The 20,835-nt window shown below is 40.5% G+C and overlaps 1 long non-coding RNA gene across 1 annotated transcript; it reads left to right on the top strand.

Moving 5' to 3' along the window:
• The first annotated feature begins 2,108 nt into the window (after positions 1–2,108).
• Positions 2,109–4,890, top strand: LOC134422786 (uncharacterized). Its single transcript, XR_010028937.1, has 3 exons — positions 2,109–2,338; positions 4,454–4,615; positions 4,690–4,890. It is a non-coding gene; the product is annotated as an uncharacterized LOC134422786 (long non-coding RNA).
• The last annotated feature ends 15,945 nt before the right edge of the window (positions 4,891–20,835 follow it).

Here is a 20,835-nt window from a genome sequence, read left to right as displayed (position 1 = left end):
CTGCCCAGGTGGGACAGTCCAAAGCAGAGCAAAGGTGCTGCACAGGGTATTGCTCTCAAGCACAGTGGAGAATCCCTCAGTGTCATACATTACTGAGTGAGCATAAACAGATTTAGGAAAATCAAAATGCAAGGGGACCTAAGCTGCACTCCACACACCTCCTTTCCAGATCCAGCAGCGCAGCTGGGGGCTGAGGCTCTGTTAGGAAGGGGGCAGGAAGGGTCTCACACTTGCCCTGTCTAGGTGCAGGCGTAGGGTGGGAACAGACCTTGTGCAAGATGAAATTTCCCCACCCCGGATTAAGAGGTAACATCTCATGCTTCATCTAGATTTTCTCCCACTGCTTTCTACTTTGATTTTTATTTTCTTTCCTGCTGCTTTTGTAGATCTGGGTGTCTGTGAAATAATATTCCAGCCAGTCTGGGGAGCTGTAGATGTTGGCTAATTAGTTCATAGGTTGTGCTCTTAGAATAACAAAGTTTTATCAGTGTCAGACAACATGATTTTTACCATTTTGGGGATAGGGAATTCATATTTATCTGCTCTGCTAGATATTTTTTGTGCCATATTCAACAGCTACAAAGGCCCACATTTTCCCTAGAATCATGATACTAGATTCTAATTAAAATGGAAACACACATCAGGAATCATCAGATTTTGTGGCATAAATGTTAAATAGGATTTTCTTTAAAATAACCAAACCAGTCACATCTTAAGTGCTTAAAATGGGACATGTGATTTCAAAGTGCAGAGTGTTGATTAAAAAAAGAAAGGGGAAAACATTTTTACACTGGGAAGTGGATTGTGTGCCCCCTCCTACATTAATTTTCAATTTTGAATGCAAGGCAGATTAATATTTATTTATGAGTGGGGTCTGCCTGTACCATGCAACTTTTTGTGCAGTTTAGAGATAATTATTGTAGTTCAATATTTTCCGTTCTGTCACACATTCATTCTTTACACTTCTTGGGGTTTTTTTCCTTACCAGAACATAAGTGAACACTTCTGAGCTGCACACCACAGGGGACATACAATTTCAAAAAGGGCAGAGACAGATGGAAAAAGTGGAGTTTTAACCTTTACAAATGAGAATGTTTGTCCATTTAATAATAATATTGGAGAAGACACCCAACTCAAAAATATTTTCAGAAAATTGAGGTCCCAACAATAGCTTGCAGGACCTATGGGGTAATGAAGAACTATTCTGTGACCAGCAGTGAAAGTAATGGCCTGAGAATCAAGCTGCCACTTGATAGCTGATACAGACAAAGGGCCAGGGCAAGGCTTAGGTTTCTTTGACCTGCTTCTTTACAATTAAAGAAGTCATTTTTTAAAAGACTTTGAACTCAAATAAAACAGAGGAAAGGGTAAAAGGGAATAAAGATGGAAAAAGAAAGGCTAGGGAAAAGAGGGAACCTCACTTCACTGTCACTAGAAGGATGTATGGAGAAATAGACATTCCTGCTGTCCCACTTGTCCATTTGCGTGGCTCCCCTCTCTTTGCACAGCAAACATCCCTGAATAATGGTTCCCCAACTTTGGTTTCTATTCCCTTCTTGTTCTTGGGGTGGCCCTGGGTGAGGCTATAGTGTACCTGTTTTCAACAATTAAAATAGCATTGCCTTGAACTGAATTTGTTAGCTCAGAACATGAGATAGAATTGTGAGTGGAAGAAATGAGTCGCTTTTGTCTCTCCTGGTCTCTTCACTGTTGCCCCTTGTTGTCTTTCTGTTTGCAGTGGCATGACAGACTGTGCCAGCCTCAGTGACCTTACTGACAGACTGCAATGCTTTTCCCACTGCTGGGCAGTTTTTCAGACTGTGATCCTCCAGACAGAGTCCTGCTTCAAGAAGCTGCCAAATGCTCACACTCATCAAGCTCTAGAGGCAGGATCATCATCCCTGGAGGCCCAGTGATTTCTGGAGATTCACCGTGTCATGTGAATCATGGAGTGGGTTTGCGGGCCAGCAGCTTCTGCTGCTGTTTCTAGAGAGAGCTGTAAAGGCACCAAAGTGCTGGTTGGGCTGGAATCAGCACTTCCATGCCTGAACCTTAAGGCCAAACCTGCAGCAAACTGCTGCCAATCCACCCCCAGCGAAGGCGGTCCCTCTGGTTCCACCCCAGAGCACAGCCCTGGCACAGGTCCATCCTGATGGACGTGTTGGGGAGTCTGTGGGAGCATGCTGACAGCTCTGTAAGCAGAGCCATCTCTATGGGACCTGCTGGAATGTTCCCTCTTGTGTCCAGTTCTGCTACTTTGGGCTTCTCACAAGTGTGGCTTTTAAGAAGATGGTAGAAAAGACCTAGCCAGAACCAGTATTTGTCCACCAAACCAAAGGTGAGTATGTATTTTCCTGTCCCTTACCACTTCCCATCTCTCACTAGATTTTTCCATTACATTCTTCCAGTAGATCTCCTTTCTCTCACTGTAGCCTTTTCAGCAGGATCCCTTACAGTCTATCACCCTCAAAATGCCCTTCCTTCCATAAGTCTCAGCTTGGTCTTCTCCTTTTATAAAATTCATCTGACTGCTACCTATTAATATAAAATTAAAAGACATAACTAGCATTACATGCTCACAGGAAGGCCTGTAAATTCTATTAAAACAACTTAAAGTTGGGAAAAAAATGGAAACAAAGAAAAGAATTTAAATTAGTTACTTAAAAGGTTAGTGGAAGTGTGAAAAGATTTACTTTGGTTGTCCAATATTCGTCATTCATTTAATCAATTAATTTACTTCTCACAGCCAAAACACTGCCATTAAAAAGACTTACTCAGATGCTTTACCCTGTTCATATTGATTCATTTTCAGTGAAAATATCAATATCCTTGTATAGATCTAGACCGTAAAGTTACTTAATTATTGATTGAGAAACAGTTGCTCAGACTGAGGAGGCAGATTTCTGCTGTGTTCAATGATAATAAGAAACCAAGTTTTGCATGAACAGACATTGTGTAGAACCATCCCTGTTCAGTGTATTACTTGTCAGAGGGGAGCAGAAGTCTAACAAAATGACTTTTCTGTGACCTAGGGTGGTCAACACTTCCCATTTAATTCATCAACTATTGAAATCTAAATTAGGGAACTGTGTGCCTTTTTCAATAATTTTTTCTTACTGTCACTCTGAAGACAGAATGAACTTTCCTGATGAAAACTGCAACAGTAAATAAAACATTTAAATCTTATTGCTTTTCTGGCAGCTTCTGAGCATAGTTTTGAAGCATGAGGACTGTAATATGTTGAGACATAATTCAATTAAACATTTGGGGGTTTTGGTGGCCTGTGATTTCAGCTGAAACAACTGGTAGTAAATATTTATAATCCAGAATTGGAAATGAACAAGTTTGGAATTTCATGTCAGATTCTATATGTAATTTATTGGTTTGTAGGAAAATTTAATATTTTGAAATTATGCAGAGACGGAAAAAAAGGGGGGGGAACCAGTTTCTGTTGCCCATGATTGTAACTGAGGAGCATGAAATGAAACTGGACCCTAAGATTTCCTTGGGGTGAGGGGAAGGGACTCCATTCCTGCTGGGAATGAAAATGAGGTTGTTCTGTAGAGATTCTGGACAAAGACAAGGCAGAATACGTAGACACAACCTAAGTCACCCAGTAGGACACTGTAAATCTTAGCTTATTCTATTTCACAGCCATGGGCTAAATGGTGAGCGGCAGAAGCTGTGTCAGCCAAAGCTGGCTCAAAGCTGCTCAGCAAGACTGGCAAACTTGAATGACTGTTTGGGGCAAGGTAGCAGCCCAGCCCTGCATCCCATGGAATGTGGTGGAGGGCAATGGAGCAGAGCTGGCTTCTGTCCCCCAGGGGTATCTCCAACACAACAGAGTGGAGTTGTTCCTTTGGTGGCAGCAGCAGCACAACCCTGTATGTCCAAACTCCTGCTGTAGGGTAATCCAGGTACTGCCAAGGATCAGTTCCAATGACCATGGGTTTGCAAGTGTGGTGCCACAGTAGTTGCCAGGAGGATGGACAGGACCTGATGGCCAAAGCCTAAGAAATAGAGAGATAATCATCCTACACCAACCATGCCTTAACTGTGACCTGGGCCAAGAGCAGATATTTCAAAGGAGCTAAGAGCTCATAGCATGAGCAATACATAAGAGTCTGCCATTGTGATTGGAGTGGGAAATAATAATCTTTCATTAGCAATATTAAGCCAGAGCATGACTTGGGTTGGAATGAACCTTGAAGATCAACTAATTCCAAACCCCCTGCCTCACTAGATCAAGTTACTCAGGACCCCATCAGTTGTCATGATTTCCATGTCAAAAAAATCAGTTCTGGTTTTGTTTAATTAAAAAAAAAAATTAAGTAGTGTATAAAAGACCACAGTTGATTGACTCAAAATGCGCAGACAAGCTTATTGGTAATAATGGCACACTTGCAAAATGTTGTATCTGACATAAACCAGACTTTACTGTCTGTCTGTGAAGGTATCATTTTCAGAAGCACTCAATGTGAGACAGACCAGTTTGAGAATGCTGGAAACTCTGCAAGACTTCACTGCACCCAGGATGAAAGCAATGGAACATTGGTGTGGAAGAATTCAGGGAGCTGAAGCAGAGACCAGTGCTATTGATGCTGACAATGCCAAGGTCAGTGTGTCTGCCCTGACCCCACGGGCCACTGGAGAACCCAGTCACTGGTAACTAAAGCCTCTATGTTCTAGGTCCTCGATTCTGCAAAAATAAACTGGGTAATAAACGGAAGGCCCTTTATCTCACATGTAAATAAGAGCAGCGTGCAACAGGGTCAGATGGAGTTGTGAGCTGAGGACGTTTCCAGCAGGAAAAACCACCACCATTAGCATGGTTTCTCCCTGGATGCTCTGCAGTTTTAGAGGTTTGACAATATTGCATTCAGAGGCATGGCAACACAGATTTAGGTAAGAAAAATGTAGTTTAATAACATTTCAAATAATTTGTTTGCCCTGTAGCATATATAACTACTACAGATAATAGTATCTTAAAAATAGAAAAATACAAGAAGAGATAGATTTATTCTGCTTTTGCATATTCTGCAACTCTTTATGAAAAACAGAACCTTTAAAATGGAAAATTGCAAAGTTCTGAGGCATCAGATTCACACAACCTGATCTTGCATGAAATTATGCTGTTGTTCAAGTGTTAGGACACTCATAAAAAAAATCCCACTATGATAAAGGTATCTGTTTTAAATTGACATGTGATCAGAGGAAGGCCAGATTACTCTACACTGAAAATCAGCCAAGGAGATGGTAGAACAGCTCTTTTCACAGGTAAGGAATCATAATTGTAAAACATAAAGACTGATTGCTTAAGACATACCCAGTATATACATACATATCAGCCTATTTACAGTATATCTTCATAGCAAATCCTCCCTTTCAAATGCCAGAATGAGAAACAGAGATTAAATCTGTGCTTTAATTTGTTTTGGGTTTGTAATGTCAATTTTCTATCAATTTTAATTACATGTCATTGAATTGTGTGTTGCAAATCTCTCCCTGTAGCTGCAGGAAGGGCACAAGGCATCCTTTTAGGAGGATTGTACTCTACCACGACTACTCTCCATATCCACTTCTGCCTGAACATGCCTTTTTTCCCTGTGCAGTTCCTACACTGTGTGATGTGGTACTCTGGTCACCCTTTGTTAAGCAAAAACATTACAAATATGACCTGTGTGTTGGCATCTACATGGGTTTGAGGCAAATGGAAATATTGTTGACAGGGCACACATAGGAGTTTCTTTTTAATCATGCCAGGGAAGACCACTCATTTTAATGAGGAATGTGCACTTTATTTTACCCTATACCATGCATCAAAGAGGAAGCCTCCATGAGCATGTCAAGCACAGGAAGTAATTGGGTTTAGAGCAGAGTGTGGAAACTGCCTCAGCAAAATTTTCTCAGTCTTGATGATGACTTCTTGCTATTGCTGGTGTCTCTGGAGAATATATAATTTTCTGGTTTTGCATGCAAAGATGAGAAAAAGTGATTGGAGACTTTAAAAGAAGGGACTAAGAGTTAATGCCTGTATTCAATGAATTCTCAGTTATTCAGAGCTGGGAGGTAGATCCAAAGCACAAAGAATACTTCCTGCATGGGCCCATGTTTTCCATAATGCTCTAGGAGAAGCAGACCAGAGATTAATGGGAAGTTTACACTGACTCACATTTTTCAACATTGGCCAACTTGACAGAGATGGCTTGTTTCTGAAAGGAAACTAATTTCTTCATCATTAGCTGAAAAATCACCACAGTGTCTCCTTCTTGTGTAACAGCCGTGTACTCTGGTGACTGCCTGGGTAACCTGAAAAATAATTTGTTAAGGAAAATCTATGCAGAGAAAAATCAGTTCAATTTACTAATTCTTACTTAATCTTTATTTTGAAAATTCACAGAAGTAACTGGATTCCCATATGGTCCTTTTCCTTTCACTGGCAGTGTGTTGGTGATCCCGTGTCTTTGTTGGCTCTGCTCAACACATGAAGCAGCCGTGCCCATTCTTTCAGCAGTGATCCAGAAGTGAGAAAGCCCTGCAGAAACCACTACATTCTCCTAAAATCTTTCAGCAAGCTGAATATTTTTTCAAAATTACAGGTGTCTAAACGAAGATTTCACGTATAATGTTCCATGAACTTGGAAGGCAGTGGCTGCTTGGAAGCAAGATATTCTTAGGACCTGATTTGCAGACAACCCAGGTATGGAAAACATGAGTCTGTTGAGCATCTAACTTTAATGTGACTCCAAATGCTTATTTGTGTCCATGGGTACCTTACTCTGCACCTGATAGCATTCTAAGGCTGTGTATGAATTTTGAGCAAAGTCATGCATCTGTACACAAGCCTTTAACATGTTTACTATTCATTGCTATAATAAATATGTTTCAGCTAACATGATGGAGTTTTGCCTCAGATATCCTTGTTGCTATTTTGGATGTTTTACAGCTCACTGTTAAGTCTTAAAAACCAAAAAACCCCACGCTGAGTGAAACTGCACAGTTCTCTGACTTCAGGAGTGAGAGCCTGATTTACACCAGCTGAGAATCTGATTGCTGCTTTTGAGCTATTGTAATTGCTTAAGTGAAACAGACAAAGTAATTGGTGCAAACTAATACAACTGATGGAAAAAGATTCAGTGTTTGTCAATACCAACTATGCTATGGAGAACCTGATCAATGAATTAGTCTATCAATTAATTAGCCTAGGCAGAAAATGACTCCCTGTACTGTTAGTCCATGAAAAGATCAATAAAGTCAAATGTCTAATTTAGTGTTTCTCACGTAATGATTATATTAGGAGAAGAAGAATTTAAAAAGTATTTATATACTGTTTCAATTACAGTTCTCAAGTGTTCCATTAACAATAATATACCCAGATAGTCCTGTTTGAAAGATTAAAAGCACACATTTCAGGGGTATTAATGCCATAAAGTTGTTTGTCCTCCTGTCTGTTTATGCTGCATCTTCAAGGGACTGATATTCTTATAAAGAAATAGTTGAGTAGTATAAGGATTCCCATAAACTGAGCAACAATTTTGTCAATTCCATGTGGGAAATTGTGGCAAGAACATCTGGCTTTTAGGGCAAATCCTTCATTTTGGCAGGGCCTAGACTGAGCCACCTCTCTGGGATGACTTTGGGAGCTCACAGCTGTTGTGTCATCATCAGAAACACACAGGGCAGAAAACTGAGAACTCAACCTTTTTCTGTTTTAATTGGCTGTAGTCTTATTATGTCTGCTAAGCGTGGCCTGGTCACTCACACTTTGAATTTTGCATATTTATAATTGACTTTACAGCAAAAATAGGCAAATGCATCTTCTGTTACAATCTGGTAAAGTCCCTAATTATGAAGCCTTTAAAGTCTGGCTGTTTGCCCTGTAGTATGAAAGAGAAGCAGCCATTCTTGCTATCATGCACACAAATTTGATGGCTATGAATTTTTAAATTATGCTTTGCACTACAGGGAAAAAAAAAAAGAGTTTTAGATATCTTTGTATAAAATGCAAGAAGGGATAATCATGTGGAAACTGAAGTAACTGGCTATTAGTCAGGCTTGGAGGCTGATGAAAGCAGATTTTGTGAAGGGGGACAAAAAAAGTCCAGATTACCTGAAAATAAGATTTTACTGAAAGGAAAAATATGTTGCAGTAATCCTGTGATAATCTGCTGTGATGAATAATAAACATACAGCAAATATCAAAATAAGGCTATCTACAGTCAGTGAATAATTACTGCTTTGAGATGATCTAGGCTTTGGTGAACATGTAGATTACTTTTAATGTTGGAAATAACCTTTTACCTTTTTCAGTCTGTTTCCAGTCTACAATGCTATCTTTAAAAGCTTAGTCTTTTGCAGAACAATGATGTGTTACTTCATGTTTCATATTCAAGTATCAACTTTTCTATTAAAAATAGATTCAGTTTTAAGTAACTAGTGATGATATGTTCAATATGAGTTAGCTGGATGAAAAATTAATGTTGGCAGTACTCCTGTTTTGCAGGGATTAGCTGAACTGGCCAGAGTAAAATTTAAATGTGTCTGCTTTTTTCAGTTTCAGCATATTCTGCCTAAAACTTGCACTTTGTACAGGTTTTAAGGTATCAAAAATAAAATAATGCTCACTTCAGTGTAGGGAATGGTCACTTCCAAGCTGTTGCACAGGGAGTCATAGGAGATATTGTGCCCACCTCACTCTTTTCTCCAGAATGCCTGTTCTCCAGAATTTTGAGACAGGCTCCCATGCATATTGCCAGAGTGCAAACTTGGGGGTGTGTTGCCTCTTTGCAGGAGTGCCTGAAGCCTCTCAGCAGATGAAGAATTGATGAAGAGGGAGTAAATATATTTAACCTATTTTTATATGGAAAACACTTCTGGAGCAAAGGAGGTAGAGACAGACAGACAGACAATCCTTTCTTCCAAAATTCACAACATAGTACTGGTGGCAAGTTCCTAAAATACAACATTGTCTCCAGGACTGACTGAGTCAGAATAGGGCAGCAAACTTCTGATTACCTGGCTCACTTCCCTGATCAATGTCCCTAAAAGGGCTTTTCCCAATCCACACCCAGGGCATGGCATGCATTTCCTTACAGTGAATATTTGCAGGTTAAGAGAAACCCTTGATGGATTTACTCAGCCTCAATATCCCAGAACAGTTCCTATAGGAATATATTAAGGCTGGAACTTTATTTGGAGTGTGAAAGAGTTGGCTCCTTTGCACAACACTGTCAGCAGGACATTTTTAATGCATATGTGGCAGAGGTGCATGTTTAGGGATCATTCTCCCATAATGGTCCTTTGTGAGGTAACCCATATTTATTGCTGCCAAATCCTTAATTCACAGTGTCACTAATCCTGATGTGGATCATCTGGGTAAAAATTTAAGTGGTATTAAAGCCCCTGATGAGGGCACTACATTTTCTTAACAACCAAGGCATTCTAATGCAGCTACAGATAGACTAAGTGGAGATACTTCTTCATTTATCATTTCTGCAGCTGCTGGTAGGTAACACCAATCTTTACACGGACACTTCTGGAGACACTGACTTGCATGTGGAAAGATAAGAGTCTATATATTTTTTTAAAAATTATCAGCAATCAGGTGAGAGAGGGATGAGGGTTTTTTGTGTGAATCACAGTAAGACTCCAACTATGTATGCCTAGAACCAGCCAGGAGGGCAGGCAATCTGGCTGCAATCCCTGATCACCCCCAGCACATGAACACATCTATCTGGCTTTTCAGAAGAAAGGGATCTCATCTCTAAGTGAAGAGGTACCTTGAGAACTCATGCAGCACATTATTAGAAATCTAGTTTTCTCTATTAATGGTCTTTTGCTTGGGTCTGGGATTTCCACTGCATAAAACAGTAGAATGCTCCTTCCCCAGATCTGAGCAGTCCCAGTGGTGCGTTTAGTAGCAATGCAAAGGAGTTCAGCTTTCTCAGGCTTTGACATTTAAAGCAGCCTGTGGCACTGCAGAGCTGGCAGCAGTGGGAAGGTGTATGTGATACAAACAGTGGAAAACGTTGGGTCACCAAACCTTTCCAGTCTCTGTTCATATTAAGGTAGCTCTCATGTCCTGTTTATGGACAGGGAGCAGCTTGTGCTTGGCACTGACCATGAAACTCCAAGCCCCAAAGAGCTGATGGCTCTGTCTGCCAGCACATGAAAGGGACAAGGAAACGTGCTCAGCTCAGCTGGGACAAGAGAAAGCCCCAAAGCATGCAGTCCTAAGCATGCTATCTCTCTAAACATCTCTCTCTCTTTTTGGTAACAGGCTGAGTAGAGTTTTGTAAGGAAGAATTTGAAGATCAGTAAAGTAACTTTATTGCTGTTAACAGAGAACATTTCTGCAGCCTGGCCTACCACCTGGTAGAAACCAGAGAGTGAGTAATAATACCACAGATGGAGCAATTCTCTTGGTGTTTATGATTTGGTTGGTTGGGTTTGGTTTGTTGTTTTGTTTTGTTTTTTTTTTTTCCTGGGGGTGGGGGGGAGTGTGTTAATGCTTCTGTTTAAATTTAAGAGGGTTTAGAGAGTACAAAAGTCAGCAAGTACAGTTTTGTGTTCTTTTTCCTTAGATAATTCATTAATTCCAGCTAAATATGGGGACAAATGCCTGGTGCTATTATTCAATCTCACATAATGTTGTTACAATAAGGAACTGGAAAAAAAATATGACAAAAGCATAGGCAGGCTATGGGTCATGTTATCTTTGGACTCCAGGACCTTTTTGAAAAATACCTGATGGCCTGTAGGGTCCCACATGGTTTACCCCAGGTGGCACCAAGCCCATGGGCTCTGCAGCCAGGTCTCCTCCAGTGGGGATCTCCATGCACTGGTGTCCCCACGGAAGCTGGCGAGGAGGCAGAGCCAGCTGCTGTGGGCAGTGCCCTGGCGCCTGTGCCTGGCCCAGCAGGGAATGGTGCCCTCCAGACCCAACTGGGAGCAAAGGGGACTAGGGCACACCAGCTGATAGGGCTGGCACAGCTCCTCTCACTAATGCTGAGTAAATCCCCAAAGGCTCTGGATGCCACTAAGCAACTAAAATTCTAGAGTTTGTCAGAGTCATCCCAATGATCCACATCTGTTGGTTCAGCAAATCGGGGCCTAGAAATGTTGTGAGAACAGATCTCTGCACAGAGGGCCATAATTCTGCTTTCAATCTTCTGGGGCAAGAACCAAGGTGAATAAAAATGGGAAATATTCACAGGAGGAGACATTTCTCTGTAATCACAGGAGTTTTGCATAGAGTGTCATTTTTGATGCTGAAACTGCAAAACATTTGCCTTACATTTACCTTGGTTCTGGTTGTGTTTTTGAAAAACACATCAGATGTTTCCTCCTCTGTACTTCTTGCAAAAATAACAAGCTCTAAAGCTTGTCCAGCATGCTTCAGCAAACCAAGCAGTAACACTCACTGCACTGGACCATGACCATATGTACATGCAGGGCTGTCTTTTTATTTTCCATTCCCATATTCAGACAGTGTCACAATATCTTTGATACAAATGATTTCATTGACTTAATAGTTGATTGTGTACCACAGAAGTTTGTAATAGCCTCGGAGGTCATGTTTAATGATGCTGTTTTTCAGAGCCCAGCCAGAGCCTCCCACATGCACAGCTATCCTTGTGCTTTCAGCTGCACCATAATCCTCTTCCTGCCCTAGATAGCCCACAGCCTGCTAAGGGGGAGAAACCTCAGGAGTGTCCACAGAGCCCCACTGGGGACAGGGATCTTTCAGGCAGGTCAGTGGGTGCTTTTGCATTGCTTTGTGCCACTGGAGCTGGTAGAGTTTTTACACATTTTTCTTTCACCCTTTTTTCCCACTCCTAATGCCCAGATAACTCAAGCAAGATGTAATAGCTGCCACAGAAACAATCCTCATAACCTATCTTGATAGACAAGGAGGTGAACCTACTTTGTCCAGGGCCTACATATTCCAAATCCAATGTCTAATCTACTAAATCAGCTCCTTGGTTTGCCTGCAGTTGTAGGAAAAAAATAGGTGATTTAAGTGCTGATTTTTCATGTATTTCCTGCACTGAACTCTGTCTGGAGCTTGACAGTACTCATTGGGGACACATAGAAAGGAAATTACTATAAGGTGGAGATGCTTGCTTATAAATGGTATAAAATTTACCTGGTTAAAACTGTGTTTAGGATTTCATGCAAAAGAGTCTTGAAGAGTCAATTAGACAAGCACAAACTAACGAACTGCAAAAAAAGGCTTTCCCTCCATTAAATGCCTCTCCGTAATCATCAATATTCTTAAAAAGTGTAATGATTTCTTATCAGTGCTTGAATGAACCGTAAAACTACCTTTTGAAATATTGATATTTCCACAATTTTGAGCACAAGAATGTTTTCCCTTCTATATAGAAGCTGACGGGCCATTGACTTGCAGTATGCTTTATGCCTGCTGGAGAACATACTGTATAATGCAAATAGGTGCTCACTTTGTAGCCTACATTTTTCCCTAACAGGTGTATGAGGCTCCTTTGTTTCACATGCTTTAGCTTTTGATTTAAGGCTTAATCAAGGCATTCTCTGCATGGGGTGTTTTGTATGAATAAGGGTGATAGCTATCTTCATCTTTGAACCTGAAAGCAGAAACATTTCACAAATGGTTCATGCTCACATTTGTGAGGATGCTTTATCAACATCAGATCTAAGGGATTATCTTCATCTGGGCAAATCATAGCAGCTCAGTTTGTGTCAATGAGCTGCAGTGATTTTTGTAGTTGAGTTTCTGGCCCTGCAACACTTGGTGTCACAAAGGAAACAACAGCTACAGATGAGATACATGTGTTATAGTGATCTGTTTTCTGCTACACTGGATTATAAGCACATTTGATTTCAGAACTGATGTCTACAGTAAGTGTCCAGTTAAAGAAAATTCAGTGGGACATTATTTTCTTCAGAAAATGCACTTCCATGATCTCTGAAACTGCAGAATGCCCAGCTGACTTCTCCAACAACCCATATGAGTCAGAAAGAAATATAGAGGTGGCAGAAATTCATTATTTGTCAGACAGATTGATAGCCATGATGTATAGTATTTCAATTTCTGCTTTACAAAACACTCGTGTGGTTTATTTAACACCATGTTATATTCTAGATGAGAAAACAATTTAAACATGTAAAATGTCAAAAGAAAGCATTAAGTGATTTGAGATTTCTTTTAATTTCAAAGAAAAATTTACTTTTACTTTGGAAGGAAAGTAGATTATGAACCCTCCAAATCCTGCAAACAGCAGATTTATCCCTCTCCAGCCTGCTCTGCTAATGACACCAAGTTGTCTCCTTTGTGTTTTGGGTTGCTTGTTTGTTTTAAGGAAGAAAGCGTAAATAGTATCTCCAATTACTAAAAATGCATAACAATGGAAGCAAAGAAAATGATGCTCTGTGCCAGGAGCCATCCCTCCCTGGTGCCTCAGTGGCACCCTGTGAGTGCCCCTGCCCTGGGCTCTGTTCCCATGCTGGCTGTGCCTGTCCCTGTGCCACAGCCCATGGGCAGCTCCTGCTGCAGCTCCTGCAGAATGAGTAGCCCAGAGCATTGGATTTAAAGTTACCCTTTCCTCTGTGCTCTGGCACAATGCTGTACCTCACCCCATGGTAAGCCTCTCAGGGCTGCAGTCCAGGTTCTGCTGTTGCCACCTTTACTGAACTTGCCCTAATGTTTAAAATGTGTTTGAGGAAAAACGCTGGTGCAGGAATATCTGTGTTTCTTACCCCAGTCTGGACTCGGGAAATCTGCCAGTTGCCTAGAATACTCATTTAATTGTAGATATACCTTTATCTCTAGTCTGCCTTATAACTACATGACAGAAAAATGCAAATCCTTCACTATGCTACAATTTAACAGCAGGACTCACTGACGCCTTACAATATTTATTAGATCTTTTATTTATTGTCAGTTGCCTCCTTTTAAGTATGGCATGGACACACACAGACACCTACATTGTATTTTACTTATATCAGTAGGTGTGGATCATTTTCCAAAACTAGTAAAAAGGATTTTAAAAGGTGTCTGTCATCTGCAAAGCTTTTTATTATCCAGTGTCAGACACTGGAAATTATGTACAAACTAAAGCAAATGGAACAAAAGTTAATTATCTAGTACGGCTATTGTTATTATGTAGAGGAGCCAGCCCCTATTGATTAATGAGTCAGTGTTATGTTTGCTCACAGGAATATTAATATCTTGTGCACAAGAGAAGTCATTAAAATGAGCAAGGAAGACCTTGACTTTAAACTTAAAGTGCACATTGCTCTAGTTATGTGAATCATTTTGTCAGGTATAGCATCATAGTCATAAATTATTGAAACACGTAGTTATTGTAAAGATAATTCACATAGCCTGTTTGAAATTAAACAAGTCAATACTCTTCCCATTATGTTCTTCACTGTTACAATTAGGAGACTTCAGGTGGACAAAAGATTTAGGAGATAGAATAAGACTGGTGTGTGAGCCTTTGCCTCACCTAACCCCTCACAGCATGAGAAAACTGGATAATGCTGTGTCCATACTGACCTGATGGAAAGTGTGGGATGGGTCAAGAGAGAAATCGCATAAAGTGATGGCTGAGCACTCCAGATGGCCCAACAATAATTAGCAAGTAGGTATTAAGGTATATTTCAGAATCCTGGTCCATCACATTCCCTCTTCAAATATTCCCAAACCATCAAGATATACACTACATTACTATTTTTTGAAAATGTATGTTATGACATTATGAACATAATAACCATTTACTGGAAATACAACTGTACCTGCTTTTGCATCATGCTAAGACCTCAAAGTTAAAAATCAAAATGGATGTACAAAGTTGAGGTCCACAATTCATTTGCTAATGCTATGTTACATTACTCTGACAGAGCAGAGGGACATTTAGCTGGGAGTATATTTTATTGTATGCAATTTACATGCTATTATTAACAGCAAGCCAAAAGCAGTCCTGGTATAAATGAGAATTTGGTGTCATGTAATTTAAAAAGAGAAGATATCAAAAGGGAATGTAATTTAATTTTATTAATGTATAAGTAGAGCTAGGGAAAAAATTAAAATTAAAATATTGGAAATATTAAGCAGTATTTGGGGGAATTTTTTTTGTAGGTATGTTGTAAGCAGTCCCTGTTTCTGTAAAATGCAGGCATAAGTTTGAATCTACACATTGCGTTTCCTTAACTTTAATGCGTTACTCACGTACTTCATAGTGAGCATATGTTGGGGTCTTGGCAGAAAGTATTGATCCATCCAGAATTAGAACCCCATCTTTGAAAAAGTGGATCTGTGGGACCAAACCTGTATGAACTTTCCTGTGAGCCTCCACCAATCCCAGTGAGCACCAAACCTCTCTCTTTCTTCAACATAACTCATTTCCACGACCAGCTGTTACCTTGTTTGGCTTGTTGTGACAGCAGAACAAGGGACTAATCTCCAGAAGTAGCTGATCAATAAGAAACTGTCCAAAGGAGAGGAACAGAAGCAGCCAGTGGTCTGGAAAACATAATCTACTTGGGAGGGTTGAATGAGTGGTATAATTTAACCCAGAGAAAGTAACTAAGACGGTGTAACAGACTTCAACAAATATGCAAACATTTATGGGAAGAAAAGAGGAAATTATTGTGCTGTGTGTTCAACTCGATTATTGTGCTGTTCTCAAGGGTGGACAGATCAAAGTGTAATCCATTTAAACTGTAGCAAGGAAGATGTCAATTAAGAATGCTTGGAGGTAGACTGCATGGTGAGGCCGAGGCGATTCATCCTCTGTTTCCTTTTGTGTTCCACTGTTTTAAAGCTTTTTCTTCATGCTGGTCCTGCAACAGAAGACGAGAATGGGTTGTAGGAGGAATATAGGCTGTCTAGAGAGTTGCAAGGTGCAGGGAATTTGGCCTCTTCATCCACTTCCCTCTCTGTTCTGGCAACCTCTTTAGCAGGGCCTGAGGCAATGTACAACATTGCTCCTGCTGTGCCACGAGTCTGGATGTGGCTGACCCAGAGAGCCTTGCAGGATACAAGAATTCAGCAGGGAGACACACAGGGGAGAGCAGGAATGATTTTTTTAACTGGAACCTCAGCCAAATGTCAACAGAATTTCGGGTAAGGCAGCAAAGCTGCTTCTGGCCAAGAGGATACCTCTCAGTGCAAGAGAATTCCCAGATGCAAACACAGGGAAGATGAGAACATCTCAAAGTAAAAGTTACAGAAATCCTCTATAATGGAGCCTAAATCCAGAGTATTGTATTCCTTCTGTTCTGGATCATGCCAGGATGGAGAGCTGGTGCTTCATGCTGAGTCCTGGCTGTGTGACCAGGTGTGTGTACCCAGCACCCACGGGAATTCTGCTGCTCCTGGGCCCCAGGACAGGCACCAGCACGGACTGGGCTGGCACAGAGTGCACTGAAGGAGACAGGAGTCTCGAGAGACAAAGTCTGCTCTTAATTAGTGTGGCCCACCTTACTGACCTCAATTTGTCCTAGCATTTCCCTGGCTGTTGATGAGCTACTGTCCAAAGAATTGCAAAACAGATGTTTCAGTGTCATTCACAATGCCATAAAAAATGACAGCATCTCAGAGGACACCTTTAATATTCTCAAACTATATTACAGATACATTTTTGGTAATTTAATAAATTAATATTTTGGGTTGAATTAAGTCTGGCTGTAGCTTTTTTAGTCATGGGTGGGTTTTTGTTCTCACTCTGCTAACTTGCAAGGAGTAAAAGAAATCAAAACAGATCTAACAGTTTCAATTAAGCATCTTAATTTTTTGCATTTAAAAAAAAATCTATCACATTTGCACTGAAATGTTTTAAGGTTAATAGATTACCTCTGAACCCCAAGGAAATCAAGCTTCTTGTGCCTGCCTGTCATTTACTGGAGTGGTTACTTATCTGTCAATATTTCTTGCTTTTTTTCCTAGTCCCAGGCCTACTTGATCTTGTCCATTTGGCACTGCTGGAGGAATAACAAGTTTCTTCCCATCATGCATCTTTCTGGGATACATCATGACAGAGAAATCTCAAAGCCCAGGTCAATTATAACAGAAGATGTGTAGCACCTCTGCCCCCACTGCGTCTTCTGGGGATCCACTTGGCAAAATGATAAAAAACTATTTTTGAAGATTTCCCATGATCTGGCACTACTTAGAACTAAGTTACTGGCACAATGTAAGGAAATATGCAAATGCAGCTCAGCTCCTCTGTTTGCCAAGGAGCCAACTAACATCACGTGTGAGGAGGGGCTGAGGCTGGCAGAGCCCTCACCGAAAGGTAATTACTTTTTAATTAGAATTCATTGAATAAGAGATAGATACCTTCCATACTTTCTCCCACTGATGATTTTAATATTCCTCTGTCAGGTGTTATGAGGCAGTAGCTGACAGTGAGTTACATGAAGTAATCCTGTAGCTGGTAGCAACTTGCATAAAGTAACCAACTAAACCATTTGTCTTGGGTAAAATATGGTCCCTGTCCTCACTTTTTTCCATGGAGTCTGTCACTGGCGTGTTGATGTAGTGTTTGTTTACTCTCATTCCTGCAGGAGGAAATATCATAGTTCATGTATCAAATTACTGTAACCTACTGGAGCATTTCTATTTAAAATAATGTATCATGATATATTCTCATAATGCCATTGATGTATTTTCAGGTCTTCTAATTTTTACAAGTATATAATCTGAATATCATTTATCTAAGTGTGCAGTTGTAAAATCTGTGGTAATATCTGATCTCATTATAAAAATCAGCACCTAAGAATGGACTAGAGTAACTAAATCTGAAGCTGACTGGATATTTGTGATATTTTGATAGAAATAAGAAAGAATATCAGGTTTTTTCTTTTTTGCTGCAGGGCCTCTAAACACAACCTGACATGTGATGTATTTTTGAAGTCAAAGTTAATAATTCTCTTTACATAAAAATAAATACCCCCTATTGAATACTCGCTCTAAAATTAGAATTGCATATTTCTAAGTAATATACCTAAGGAAAGTGATTTATCCTAATGCAATAATGGCATAGATTTACAAAGCTTGAGTGATACAATGTTTCTCGTTATGGTTGTAAAATATTTGTTGCCACTGTGGGATTTTCTAGATCATTATTTTAAAAAAGGAAAAACCTACTTTGACAGATGAACTGGGGCCATTCTGAGCAAATCACAGATACTTCATATAACAAGGCCTCCAAAGAGGGGAGCACAGACTTATTACTATGGCAACCCAGATCAAAACACTATTTTAGTGGAGAGTTTCCAGTTTTACAATGCAATGATGATTGTTTATAGTACTATTGAAACCAGATTCTGCAAAGGTTCAAGAAATGAGCTGACAAGAGGAAAATCATTATAGATAAACTGGGGATACGTGAATGACATATTGTGGAATCTGCTATTATTTGATCAAGTGATGAAATTGTGGCACAAACATAGATAAATAATGGTACATGATACAGTCTGATGGACCCTACTTTGTTGATTGTGTTTTATTGTGTATCTGGAAGATAATTACTGGTTCAATGCTGCAAAACACAAAAGCAGATTTAATAATAGAAATTACTGAACTTTGAAAAAACCTATTAATTCTCTCCAAGAATTTATAACATTTAAATTTTAAAATCCTTTAATTCCCAAGTCATTGAGTAACACCTACATAATAACAAACACCACCTACACCCGGTGGTGGGGTGCTTTTTTCTGAAAGTCCATTATGGGCTGGAATAATGCATGCTTAATCCTGTATCAGCTAATCAGAGCTTAGAACTGTTAGTCCTACAGCAGTGAACCTCTTCAAACCTGCCTCATATCTGCAGCAGCAAAACAAGTTGATTTTTCCCCCTCGTGGCCGTAGCCTAGGAGCAGCTCTGGGCACCCTCCAGCTGGTTTCTGCCTTGTGTCTGCTGGCTCAGACAAGGGAGGTGGCTGTCACCCTCCTTCCGTGCTGGAATGGTTTCCATGTAAGGGCCAGGGAGCCTGGGGACAGCGATCTGTTTTCTGCTTAGGGTTATTTCTCAACACAAGAGACATGGTGAGCTTACTTGTTCTGGCTTCTTTCCAAGTTCATCCTTCACCTCAAGATCTTCAGAAAATCATGATCACCCTCACCAAACTTCTTGCTAGCCCCACTTCCCATTATTGCTTTAATGCTCATTATCTTGAGCATTAATGCTCAAAATCTTGAGTTCACCTGTCCATGTAACTGGGCAGCATGGAAAAGGTCTCCACTCCCACAGCATGGACAGAGAGAGCTCCTGGTGACTTCTTTAGGGCTACAGAAGCAGCCCCTGTGCAGGCAGAGAAGTTCACAGCCTAAGAAATAAAGCTGGAAAGAAGAAAGGGGAATGAAGACTGATCACAGCAACATTTCTGTACCTGTAACAGTTCTGATCATTCCTGAGCACGTCTCTGGCACAGGTGCTCCCCTCTGCAGGATGAAACTTGTTTCCTGCTTTGATGTTTCTCTCTGTGGGACTGTCTGAGGGGACAGGTCTGAGAACAGCAGGGCCCCAGGACCTCCTGAGACGTGTTCTCTCTCCATCCCCAGAATTGTTTTCTTATGGGATCCTCAAGGTGAAAGTGTCTGTGAGCTCAAGGCAGTTTTGTTCCCTGAAAGAAAGAAGAGATTTACTTACAGGAGCCCTTAATCATTGACTGAAAACACAAAGTGGATGAAATGTTTTCAGAAGGATGATTTACAATGTAGTTTGTATATTATCGTGGATGGAGAGGCTTTAGCTCTTCATGGGGGTTTGAGGCAAAATTTTACCTTACATTTGGTATTTCAGATGATGCAGGGAAAGCATTTTCTGGTGTAGTCATACTTGGACCAGAATACAAAACACATCCTTTAGTAAACTGTGAAGCTTTAAGTTGTTCAAATGACACTTACCCAGCAAATAATTTTGAACTTGGGAGCATTAGAGAGGTCATATTTTTACACGCCTGATCTGCTGCTGGGCAATCTTTTTTAGCCATTAAGAACACCCAGCCTGTTTTCAACACCAGATACTATGCCTCATCCCTGAATTATATTTTCCTGAGTTTATGATGACCCTTTCAAGGAAAATTAAGCCACTCCATTAACTCTGAGACCAGAGCACCCTTCAAAAATTTAATCCAGTAGAGCAGCTGATGGTGTTTATTGCTCTTCCCTAATGGACTTGTAGTTTCTCTGTCGTGCAAGGAGTATTCAGACATCATCATACAAGTATCAGGAGTGTCTCAGCTCCTGAGAGAGGCCACTGGCTCCACCCGTGGAACAAATATAATCTAATATTTTTCCTGGAATACAGACTGAGTCACCACGAAAGTAAAAGGAAGCGGTGAGTGCTTTCCACTGACTCCAGCATGTTCATACACTCCAGCCTTTTCCATCTAACCTCACAAACATCTGTCCTCAGCCAAGAAACAGCAACAAGGATGTCAACAGCTGTTCTGTTCAGCCAAGTACAGTGCTGATGTTAAAGTTTTCCGAGATCACTGATGTCCTACATTATTAATCAAGGGCCTCAGAAATAATTCTGCTGACAGACTATTTATGAAATATGTCTCCTGACTTCAAAGTGTGGTCAGCTCCCTGTCATATAGCATGGAGCACAGATGAAGGCTGCAGGGCTGAGATTCAACTGGTGAGAACTCTGTTAGTCACTTGGAGGTCTTAAGAAGCATCCAACAGAAATGGCTGAGGTAACCACAGGTCTTTCATTTTCCCTTCCAGTTTTTGGCAGAGTTACCTTTATTCTGGAATGTCTCCACTAAGGCACATCTCCAGGATTCATGTAACAATAATAGCAAAGAACATTTCTTGCCTTTGTTCATCCTTGCTTC

The sequence above is a fragment of the Melospiza melodia genome, chromosome 11, assembly GCF_035770615.1.
Source record: "Melospiza melodia melodia isolate bMelMel2 chromosome 11, bMelMel2.pri, whole genome shotgun sequence".
Classification (NCBI taxonomy): domain Eukaryota; kingdom Metazoa; phylum Chordata; class Aves; order Passeriformes; family Passerellidae; genus Melospiza; species Melospiza melodia.
This window is presented reverse-complemented; position numbering and strand designations above follow the sequence as displayed.